This window comes from Ostrea edulis, chromosome 1, assembly GCF_947568905.1.
Source record: "Ostrea edulis chromosome 1, xbOstEdul1.1, whole genome shotgun sequence".
Lineage (NCBI taxonomy): Eukaryota > Metazoa > Mollusca > Bivalvia > Ostreida > Ostreidae > Ostrea > Ostrea edulis.
The window spans coordinates 48,768,578-48,781,383 of NC_079164.1; positions in this window are offsets into that span (position 1 = coordinate 48,768,578).

The following is a 12,806-nucleotide window of genomic DNA, read 5'->3' on the forward strand; positions in this document are numbered from 1 at the left end:
ACAGATCTGAGGTTTTTGTACAAAGGACATATTAAAATAAAATGATATTCGTCCTCAACTTCGTTCAAATTACAAAATTCACACAATCGATGTTGTCTTGCTGTGCCATTATATTTACCTTGTTCAATTCTAAGCTGGTGAGCAGACAATCTAAATTTTGCTAAAAGATTAATAAGATTTTCCGGAATAGATTTTGTCAAGTAAAATTGAATGGTAACATTATCAATAAGGTGTCTATACAGAATACATTTGGGTGAATTATCAAAAACTTCATCTCGTTACTGCATGAAGTTGTCAGTTAAACGCTGTTTGAGACATTCTAGAAATAAAACTTCATTATTAACATAGTGGTTAAACCATACATCACCAAATCCTTTCGATAATAATAAATGCTTAACTTGGCAGCGACAATTACAGTTCTTGTGATTGCAAATCAACATTTCATCATATATAGATTGAAGAATACAATTGTCGGTTTTGATAACTTTCAACCAATATTTAACAATTTTTATCATACGTAAATTATACATTGGCACACGACCAAGTTCCCCGTAAACCATATAATTTGTAGTGTACTTCTTTACATGTAAAATTCGCTTACAAAAGTCCACATGTACCTTTTCAACATCGTTACCTGGGTTAAAACCCCAAATTTCACTACCATAATTCAAAACACTTGAAACATAAGTATCAAATACATGAAGTTTTGTTACAATATTCAGTGACAGATTATCACAAATTCGAAGAATATGGTACATACATTTTCTACCGTTTGTACATGAGAAGAAGTTCGATAATTCGGATTGAAATCTTACACAGGATTTTAAGTTACTATATAGTGATTTGATGATTGTAAGTAGTTTACCAGTGATGCCACGGCGTGATAATTTAAAAAATAACTTGTTTCGATTGACATTATCGAAAGCCTTTTGATAATCAACAAAACAGCAAAATAACTTGTTTTTGCGTGATAACGTTCTACTAATGACACTTTGTAATGCAAATATAGCGTCTGTAGTGCCAAAACCTGGTTTGAAACCAAACTGAGCATCTGATACAAAATTATTCCCGTAAGACCACTTTAACAACCTATCATTTAAAACAGAAGTAAATATTTTTGCCACACAACTCACCAGAGTTATGCCTCTATAGTTATTAGTGTCGTTAGCATTTCCTTTCTTAAAAGATGGGGAAATAATTCCCTCAGACCAACATGTTGGAAATGTGCCACGATTAAAGATAATATTGAATAGACGTGACAACAATGGAGTAAAAATAACTCGAAATTTACAAAAGTATTCATTTAACAAGTTATCAATGCCCGGTGATTTAGCAGCTTTCGTTTTCTTTAATACATTACAAACTTCATCACGTGATATTGGAACATCCTCGAAAATGCAACTTTGAGCTCGGTCCACATCTGTATTATTGTTATCTCCATCATTGTTACAGACAGACTTGAAATGCTCAAAAAATTATTCAAAGACAACTCTGTAGGTGGAGACCGTGAATTCTTCTTAAAGGCTTTGTAAAATTGCCTAGGGTTATTCCTACGTAACAGACTAAGTCGGTTCCCCTCTGACCTTAAATACTTACGTCTGACCTGTCGTTCATAACGTTTGTATTCACCTTTAGCCTCAACCAGATTACATCCGTTTTCTGGGCTACGCTCAGAATTAAAGATGTACATAAAATGACGATAAGTGTTGTACAAGTGTTTACATTTTTCGTCAAACCAAGGTTTATCCTTGCCAGTAGAACTTTTCTTATTAGGTGAATTTTCTTTTTACAACATGTTACATTTCTAGAACAAGGTTGAAAAACATAATTTAATATAGAATTAAACTGCTAAATACCCCGATCCAGTGTTAGAGTAGATGATTGTATTAAGTCGATAATATTATACAGATCACAGACTTTGTCATTGAGGTCACGTTCCATTTGTTCCACGTGCTCGTCGTCCCATCTGTACTTCCGTGTCGTATTTGGACCACTCGTGATTACATCATTATTATTGGAAAAGCTAGCATTCATACATTTCAAAGTAAATTCTACTGGTGCATGATCTGACCATTCGTTAAACTCACAGACGTTAAGCTTAGTGACATTGTTAAAGTACGCATCTACTACTAAAATGTAATCTATAACACTTGTACCCAAGTGATTGTAAAAAGTTAACTGACCATTTTCATCACCTGGTGTTCTACCATTACAAAGTCTTAAACCAGTAGATTTACATAATTCTAAAAGCTTTCTGCCAGACCTATTAACCATCATATCTTCTGATACTCGATATTCCCCCACGTACATGTACATTGTGTGTAAAGACCCAGATATCAATCAATCAATCAATCAATGCTTTATTCTCATAAATGTAAAGTCATACATTACAGAGAGGAGGTTGGAAAATACAGAATTCTGCATATACATGTACAACATGTGCAGGAATAAATATTTTTATATTACTATGTATAAAGTGGAGAAATATTGATTCAACAAATGAAAATTATCATGAGACCAAGTTTTATCCTAATGAAATTATTAAAGCTACATAAGATCCACATTTTTCTTTACAATAAATAGAAATTTACATAAGCTTTTAAGCAGTGCAAGATTTGTTGATGTAAATAGTTTGTGGAATTTTATAATATTTGGATTCTTTGTTAGATTTTCAGACAATAAAGCTTTTCTGGCATTTGTTAAGCTATGCTGTGTACACTAAAATTGTAGTGATATTCATCTCCTACTTTGTTTTGATTACATAAATAACAGAAACGTTGACTTCTAGGAGTATTCCATCTTCCATACTCAATGGGTAGTTTAAAATTATTACATCTAAATTTACATAAAATTAGTGCGTATTTTCGTGGCAGAATAGTGAGATAATTCTCGAATATCAGGGAATCTTTGAAAAGTATGTAATTTAAACATTTGGGAGAACGATAAATATTACCCCTCCACTCTTGAATAAATTGGTCTATTAATATTCATTTAACTTCCTGTTTTACCCAAATTGGATTATATAGAGATTCTGTTCACAAATATGAGAGTCCACACTCATTCAATATATTTTTTATATATTGTAACCATTTGATGTCTTTTTTATAAACTAAATGGTATATTTTAACGGACAATTTATCGGTGTTACATATACTAGGGAAATGAAGTTTCGCCCAAAACGCTATCATTTTTATCTTAGCTATTACTAGAAGAGGGTATCTCCCAAGTTCTCCATATATCATTCCATTTGTTGCCTTAGTACTCAAACTCAGTATATATTTACAGAATTTTAAATGCAATTTTTCAATAAATATGAGTTTTGTGAAGCCCCACATCTCGCATCCGTATAATAATATTGGTTGTATTATTTTGTCGAATAAGTCCAACTGACAATCTATAGATAAGCTGTGTTCTTTACATCTTGCGATGAGGTTAAACATTGCTCTTGTAGCTTTATCAAATCTTTCTTTTATATTAATTTTAAAACTTCCGGAATTTGTAAATGTTACACCAAGATATTTGAAACTGTCTACAACTTCTAAATTGAACCACCATATGTGAAGGAGAGGTAACTCTTATTTGTATGTCCCTTGCCAAACATCATAATTTTAGTTTTATTTGCAATTGACTTTTAATTTCCAGAAGTTGCAATAATACTCAAAGCAATTTAGAGCGTTCTGCAACTTTTCAGGTGATTCGGCAAATACTAGTGCCATCAGTATATAAAAGAATTAATAGTTTTTCGTAGATGTTTAATTCGTTCAAGAATATTTCGGAAATATGTTGCAAGCCATTAACATTATTTGTTTCTAAGAATGATTTCAAGTCGTTTAAATAAATGGAAAATAAAAATGGGGATAAATTTTCACCCTGTCTGACTCCCAGTTGACACGGAAATGGTTCTGAAAGATCACCATTAAACTTTATTTGTGCTTTTATTCCATTATATATATTATGTAAAGGATATAAGCCAAAAACTGTCCATTCTGTGAGAGAAAGAACTGATTGAGGACCGTAGGGCCGAGATCAGTTCTTTCTCTCACAGAATGGACAGTTTGAGGCTTATATCCTACTTAAAACATTATATCTTTTGTTCTAAGAATGGACAGTCTCAGGTAAACCCATTGACAATGATAATTATGAATAAAGCTATTTTTGAATAGTCTGACAATATAACCAGTCTTGCATAGAAGTATGTTTCTTTTGTTCACTTATTGGACAGTATCAGATAAGTATAGTTTTGCACTGCAGGTTTTATATTCACTCTCTTTGTAGTACTGAGTCATGTCAACATGTCTTTCTCTGATGGGGAGAGCATTTTCATTCCACAATCAAAATTTAAGGATTTTAATGAAAGTACACCGAATATTATATCTTAATGAGTGTTATATTCTGGATATGGAGGGTGAGAAAGTTATGAAGCCAAATTTTGATCTGAAAAGCATTGTGTTTTCAATATTTGGATGAGGAAATAATGAATGACAGCCAAAAGAACCCATTACGCCCATCTCGTGAAATGAAATTATTCATGAAAGCGAAAATGATAATTCAGAATTAGGATATGCTAATAAAGAAAACATAAAAAAGCGTTGTGAAGAAGTTTCGGAATGTGCCTCTGAATCCAGTGAAATACATATACGGTTTCCATCAATGTTACCATGTAGCAAAATTTTATTCCAAAGACCGATTCGCCAAACAGAATGAAATGATTACATGTAAAACGAATATATGATCAATAGTAGAATGATCTTTGCGGAATCCCGCCTGGTTTTCTAGTATCAAATAACAATGATTTGCGTATTCGTTTAGTCTTTCATTTAATATAGACGTAAACAGTTTCCTATAACGTAATAGGTCTGTAATTTTGGGGGTCATTTACATTGCCTTTGCTTTTATACAGCGGAATTATCTGTCCGTATAGCCATTGTGAAGGAAATACATCCGAATCAGATATTTTAGTAAAAAGTTTATGATATAGTGGAAACATATGTTTAAATGAACCTTTAATATATTCGTTAATGCTATTATCACCACCACTTGATTGATTGCGTTTTAGAGATTTAATGCATTTTAGAGATTTAATACATTTCTTAACTTCATGTGAAATGGGTGCGTATATTATTTCGTTACACTCTAAATATGAAATATTAAGTAATTGCTCAGAAGACAAAACATGATGTTGAACTGCATCCAAACGTCGCCTTTTGGCTTGTTTCTCAATCTATTTCATGTATAAGACATTGTTTGTAAACATTATCGAATTATTTACGAATAAATGTTGTTTAAACTAAACGTCGCACGATGACGAGGTACCGAGTTTTCTTGGTTGTTTTTATAATTATAGTTATCAGACCTTTTGCTGTGTGACATTTAGGATAATGCATTGAAATTAAAAATTATAGTTCTAACTAAGTCTATTTAATCCCTGTTAAAAACTAAATGCGTCAACTGTATGAACAATAAAACAGCAAATTAATTCGATACTGGTAACCATGTTTCAAGTCACAGTTCAAGGTCAAACATTTGAATGTACAGATGTACATTATCTTGATTATTACATCCTTCAAATAATGGGAGTATCGGTAGGGGACTTGCTTATGTAATGCTCTCAGAATGCTTGTTATAAATGATACTCTTTTAAGTATCAATCCTTTCAGTGGGAGTGTTTAATAGAGTATGCACTTCAAGCATTGTCCTTACCCTCTTGAAAATATATCAATATATTTTGAGGTGACTCATTACGGTACAATTTTATTTTATGGCTCGCTTAAGCACCTCCTGTGAAACACGAGTTTACCATGGAAAGAATTATACAAGTTCTCGATTATTTTAAATGATTTTTTTGTGGGGTTTTTTTTCCGCGGATTGATAAAAAGGGTGTTTTATTTGCAAATAAGAGATTTTAAAATCAAAACTTCGCTTTTATTTGAAGCAGGATATAAATATCTAATAAAACCTGCTAAGAAGACGCATGTAAATTTTCTATTTTGTTTTAAATAAAAAAAAACTATGTATGAAGATTATAAAGACATTTTGTTAATATTCTTTTAAATGTCTTCAAAACGCATGCCATTTAGAATATTTATATATAATAGAGAATTAATTCCATAAGCAGCAACTAATACAACAAATCATAAACTGTAAACCTTTATTGCATAAACGAGAGCAATGACAATGTGTGGCAAGTATTTGTCACAATCTATTTATACAATATGTGAATTATCCCAGTGGAACCCAGAGATTCACCAACTGCCTGAAGGGCCACCGGCCTTCAATTGGCAGAAGGCGCTCCCACGGGTAACCATGATGAGCGAGACCTCTTGGTACCGTAACAAGAGAGAATACCACATATGAAGAGAATCTCAAGTACTGGCTCAGGTCCTCACTCTATCCTGCCTCCCCTGGTGCCATACACAGGGCAAGCCATAAAACTTGCCATTGGTACCTCAAGGGTCAAGCCGGCCCCTAAGGTAAACAAAGGTGACCACCACACCCCCACACCCCAGTACTGAGGGTGGAATACCCAGAGTTTAGAGCCAGACATAAGCGAAATCCTCAATCGTGGTTATACCCGAGTTCCACCAACCCCCGTCCCAGATTGTGATTCTTAAAATCAAATTACCCAAATCCCAATCGCATTTCACCAGCTGTAATCCAATTAATAGCACACAATAACCAATCCATCCCGTCCTTGCACCCAAATCAAGCACAAGGTATAATACACAACAAAGTCAGAGGTGCAGCTTTGACAAACGGCTGTCATCTATTCGCATTTCACGGTACATGTAAATATTCCCAATAACTACTACTGCCCGCTAAGGATAAAAATCACACATAGTAACCGTTAGCAGTACACAATGTCACAAATCCCACGCGATGTTCACACAAGGTAGGAATCTAACAACGTCCGCCTCCTTGTGCCATATCAAGTTCACTCTGGATCAGTTATGCCACAAGCACAAGTCTCTGAAAACATTAAAGGAACGCAGCCGAAATATGTTCCAAGGAAAATCGGGAGGGGTGGGTGGGTGGAAATCTTGGGTGTACTTTTCGTACGAGCGGTTAAAACTTTATGATAAAAAATCAGGATCATACTAAACTTGAATCTGTCATACAATGTGTTTAGTCAAGAACGCTTAAGGTAGACAAGGTTACAAGAGTTACCGCGCCTGCCTAGTAATTAAAAGCATTTATCGAAGACAGTTGTTGATAAATGCCAATATGTTTAAAAAGAAATTGAAATGAAATGATTTGAAAACAATTTCACATCAAGGAAATGCGGTTTTCTGATTACAATGTTCTATATGACTACTTTTTATAAGTTCGTCGAAGACGGAACGTATTATGGTATGGCGTCGTCCGTCTGTCCGTCCGGACCTTGTGGGCAGGATACAGACCGAACCGTAAGCTCCAGTATTTTAAAACATGGTACATTTGATAACCATGATGAGAGGAAGATGCCGATAGTTTTTCAAAGTCAGAGGTCAAAGGTCAAGGTCGTAGTATCACTTAGTAGGACAACCTAGTAGGAAACCCTTGTTGGCAGGATACAAACCCGTAAGCCCCAGGATATTGCAACTTGGTACATTTGATCACCATGATGAGAGGAAGATGCCTATTGTTTTTCAAGGTCATGTCAAAGGTCAAGGTCGTAGTATCACTTCGTTGGAAAACTTAGAAGGAAACCCTTGTGGGCAGGATACAAACCGAATTGTTGGGGCTAGGACCGTCAAACTTTGCACACATACACTTTATGCTAAGTGGAGGATGCCTATTGTTTCCAAAGGTCAAGGTTGTAGTAGCAGGATGAAGACCGATTCGTTGGGGGCAAGGACCATTAAACTTGGTACACATACATTTTATGCCAAGTGAAAATATTACATATAGAGTACATGATTTGTCATGTTTTTTTCGATGCAAAGAAAGTATGTCACACCCTGATGATTGCTGATACTACTTGAAGGCAAGTTCTACAAGTCATGGTGTAAGAAACACGCCCTATATTAGCTTTTCATGGGCGTATTATGTACGTCGGCTGTACTCTTGTTTATATTTCCGATCGGGCTTGGTTCAAATTTGAAATCGGTCGCGGTAGCTCAGTGGTACAGCATTCGCTTCGTAACCGGGGGCTTGTGAGTTCGAGCCCGGCTGGTGCCATGACCGTGTCAAATCTAAGACGTTAAGATAAGTAGTAATTTGCTCCTTCGCCAAACGTTCGAGGCATTTAAAAGTGAGAATCACGGGTCTTTCGGATGTGACCTTAAAAATGGAGGTCAATCTTTCTGGATTTTAACATTTCAATTTCTTTTTAAACTACATTTGTCCGATATATAACGTTTTCAATTTTCATAAATATCTTTTTTCAAAATATTATAACGTGTATATGGGTCTTCTGGGCCTGTTGTATTACATATTCATACCATGCATCAAATCACAACGATATTTGGACTCTAGAAACTCTCATTTGCTAACAAAACACCTTACTTTCATTCCAGGTAAAAATAATTAAAAAATCATATAAATTAATTGAGAGATTGCATCACTCTTCCATAATAAATGAGAGAAAATACTTCCGAAGAAAAATAATACTAAAGTGCAGAATCACTTTCTGTAGGGGAAAAACGAGCGTTCTTGTTACACATCGGAAGATGAACTGATGATATGGGCAAGCGTCTGAGATAGGATATCAGTCTTATATGTGTTTGAATCTTATTCTTTTTTAAACGCTTGCCCGCGAATTATGAACGTTAATACGGGGAAGATACCCTAATATAAAGTATATGACTGGTAATTATAACAAACGAAATAAGATTATATAACAAGAATGATAAAGTATTGATTCTTTTGAAATTTCCTCAATACATTTAGCTTTGGTGATATACACACTGCAATTTGCATATAAAAAAGTTCGCTTCTCTAAATGGTATTTACGATGACCACTTCAATATATGGAATAAAGTATATCATATATTTTGGAATTTTCAGTTTCTTTCACCGCGAAACTTTCCCTAATTTCTAAATTTAAAAGGAACAAAACCACGTGGTAGGGATTTTGATAACAATAACATTACTGGGGATTTTAAGTAATTTCCTAATTAATTATAAATCATTGTTAAGAAATTTATAGGTAAAATACCATGGAAAACAAATTAAAATATATTCAATGATTCGTAGTGAACCCAGTTCTTTGCAGATACCCACACTTACAAAACCGTGTCGACAAAAGTGTTATGATTTATATTTTTAAAGTGTTGTAAGCGTGGAAAATACGATCAAATATACGAATGTGTACTATATAAAGCTGAAGATAACGAACAGTGATCAATCTCGTATACCCTTTAAAGAAAACAAAATGCACAGTAGGGCAAACAAGGACCCCCTGGATGTAGCAAAGGTGGGATCAGGTACCTCGGAGTACATGTAAGCATTCCTTGTCGACCGGTCACACCTGCAGTGAGCCTTATACCTTGATCGGGTAAAATGAGTAATCCGTAGTCAAAATCAGTGAGCAAAGAGCGGCTTAACAATTGGTACGAAACATTCACACAGCAGTTGACCCGATGTATTGGTAAATTAGGTCGTTATAACTACCATAAAATTTGCGAAATACTAACTTTAAACGATATTGTTGAAACTCCTGTAACATGAACTTGTTTGACGGTAGCCCGCCTCGATTTTAAAACTTGCCATACTCAGAACAAGCTCTTGCGTATTGAATCAGTTGAGAAATATGATGCAGGTAATGAAATATTGCTACATAAATATGGGAAGTTGACGATGGAGAAGCTTTAAAGTCATACCGTTTGTCATGAAGTTGAGTTATTAGTTTGCCGTTAACACATACATGTATATCTAATTAAAAATCTTAAGTATGAAGCAGATGTAGAAGGCTCTGTGGTGTCTTATATCGAGTTTACAGGGATATATTGACATTTTCAACTGTATTTTCTTACATAACACTATTACGAACAATATGTATTTATCACTGCATAAATCCACTACGGGGTCAACAGAGGTCACGGTTGTGCGCATAAACATTTGTTAAAAGTAGGTACTACTTTTACTAAGGCAATACACATCTAGCAATCGCTCTCACTTACTACAGAAGTCTATCAATAGATGAAATCAACATAACAAAATGTATTTATGGTTTTATTTGTATTCCAAGCAGTGGACTTTCATCAATAATTAAGAAAAGCATTTCTGTAAATAATATGTCTTACTAATGTATGTCTAAAATTTCGTCTGCTGCAACTTCAGTGAACTTCACCCAGTGGTCATCGGTGATGCGGAATTGTACCTACTGCTAGACGATGGCATTAGGCTTTAGCATAAAGGTCATTCACAGGATGTATGGCCGATAAGTCGTCAAAGTGCATTAAGACCTGCACACCACACTGCCTCCGTGCCACAGTGGTGATTGATTTCGGTTTCCAAGTTTATTTTGGGACATCGAAGCGAGGCGTCGTTAAAAACCCAATACAGAAATTTATCGAGTCAAAAGAAGCGTTCAGTGAGCTCATGTTTGTCAACAATTACATATCCAAATCCAAACCGTCCCTTACCTTCGTGCAGTTCCACATTCTCTGCTATGTTCAGTTCTTTCCAGAGATTCATCTGAGCTGTGTCCTCTGTCCTGTCTATAAATGATTTGCCTACACCTGACGACTGCCGCCCTGTTCTTCATGTTCCTCCACCTCAGTCTTCTGTTAACTCCGTAATATCCACAGAATATCTTTCAAAGTCTGTCTTCAAAATTTCACTTTTCAAAAGTGAAAGTGCATCACAACTGTAAGTGTAACCTTGCGCACCCCGTTTAAATCAGAATTCCCCCACCCCCTAAAATTAGACATATGGAAGAGTTTTCCATTATATACTCCCGAGTTAATGTATATGTTGATATACTTGCTTTCTACCGTCTTAATAATTAAAACAGTACTAGTTCTTCATTTGATGGAACTTTGTATTGTGTTGTCGTCATTTTGAACACCTATGACGCTTCGTTGTTGAGGTCAACCATTTGAAATGTATGGAAACGTGTTAACCGGGATATTGTATTTAAAGCAGAAGGATGATTTCAATCTTTTGAATGGCCATTTGAAATATAAGTAGGGTTACCAAATGTGGAATAAATGTCAAGTTCGTTTAAAATACAATTGTAATAATGTGCCTTATAAACATAATACATATATGTATACTGTTACAGGCTTTGTCAGATAGAACAAACACATATTCCTCGTGTGACCTATCTACTTCAGTAATGTTACCGATCAAAAATGTAAATATAAGGAATAAGGCATTATTTAAAAATATTTATCAGGATATGAATACGGGTACGTGATCAAATTTTCCATAAAGCCCTTCGGGCTTTATGGAATTTGATCACGTGACCAACCCGTATTTATATCCCAATAAATATTTTTAAATGATACCTTATTTCTTATATATCGAATCGGCATGTGAATGAAAATAATCATTGTTAATAGATAAAACCTCGTCGATATCTCTATCCAAAAGAGGTATTTTCTTCTCATGTAGAAGCTTTTAAATAATTCTGCCTTGTAATAATATTAAAATAGGTCAGTTAACAAAGGAGCACAATTTGTACCCATGGGAATTCCAATGGGCTGTTAGAAGACAAAATCACTAAAGACTAAGGGTATATTTTCAATGTGGAATTCCTGCATCTTTTTAAAATCAACTTCAGGGTACTTGTGTGTAGAATCAGAGTGGTGTTTAACAAAGTAAATTTTTTGAATGACTTCTCCTTCAAAGCAGTCAATATTTTTCGCGAGGAGCAAATAGAACATTTACAGGATCCAGCAATGAATCAATGTTTGTAAGGGTGTTTGTAATGTTTATGAATTCAATATAGGTTCGGTAACTCATATTCAATTCGTCCCATTGACTGGGATATTGTATTTAAAGCAGAAGGATGATTTCAATCTTTTGAATGGCCATTTGAAATATAAGTAGGGTTACCAAATGTGGAATAAATGTCAAGTTCGTTTAAAATACAATTGTAATAATGTGCCTTATAAACATAATACATATATGTATACTGTTACAGGCTTTGTCAGATAGAACAAACACATATTCCTCGTGTGACCTATCTACTTCTTTTATCACATCTGGTTTACTAAACACAAAATGATAGATTTTGATATTCCTAGGCCTGTTTTTTCCATTCAAACAATGTATCAAGTTATGTTTCATATTCAGCGCATCATCTGGCATTATCTTCGACAGAATTCATAATAGAGATGAAGTTCTGTCACCAATTGAAAGACCGCGATTCTCTGATTTTAGGACCTTTTAAGATAAGTGATATTAGGTCCTCATTTTGAACTTTATCGACATCACCGGTAATATGTCCAGCTGGATTATAGTTGAACAAAGAAGAACAAGAACACGTAGAAGGATTGTAGATGGTCTATATCTAGGCACTGCAATATTTTCTGTAATTAAAAACTGTGGATGCAATAGTAGTACACGAATATCGGTAGGAAATACAGAGTACATGTATACACATGAACCTGTCATATGCTGGAATACAAGATCGACCTTTTTTATGACCAAGAATGGTGCTTATGTTGACGGCGTTGATATTAAAATTTTCAAATTTTATTTTTCCATTTTTAATGTTTAGAATGATTAACTAATTAAGGTATTTCAAATGGTCAGCAAAAATTTGAATGTTAGTTGTCGAGGTACATGGGATATAAAGATCTTACAATTCTTTGTTAGTAAAGAATGTTCCTGCTATGTTTTTGTGTACATACATTAAATATACATGTAAAATTTTC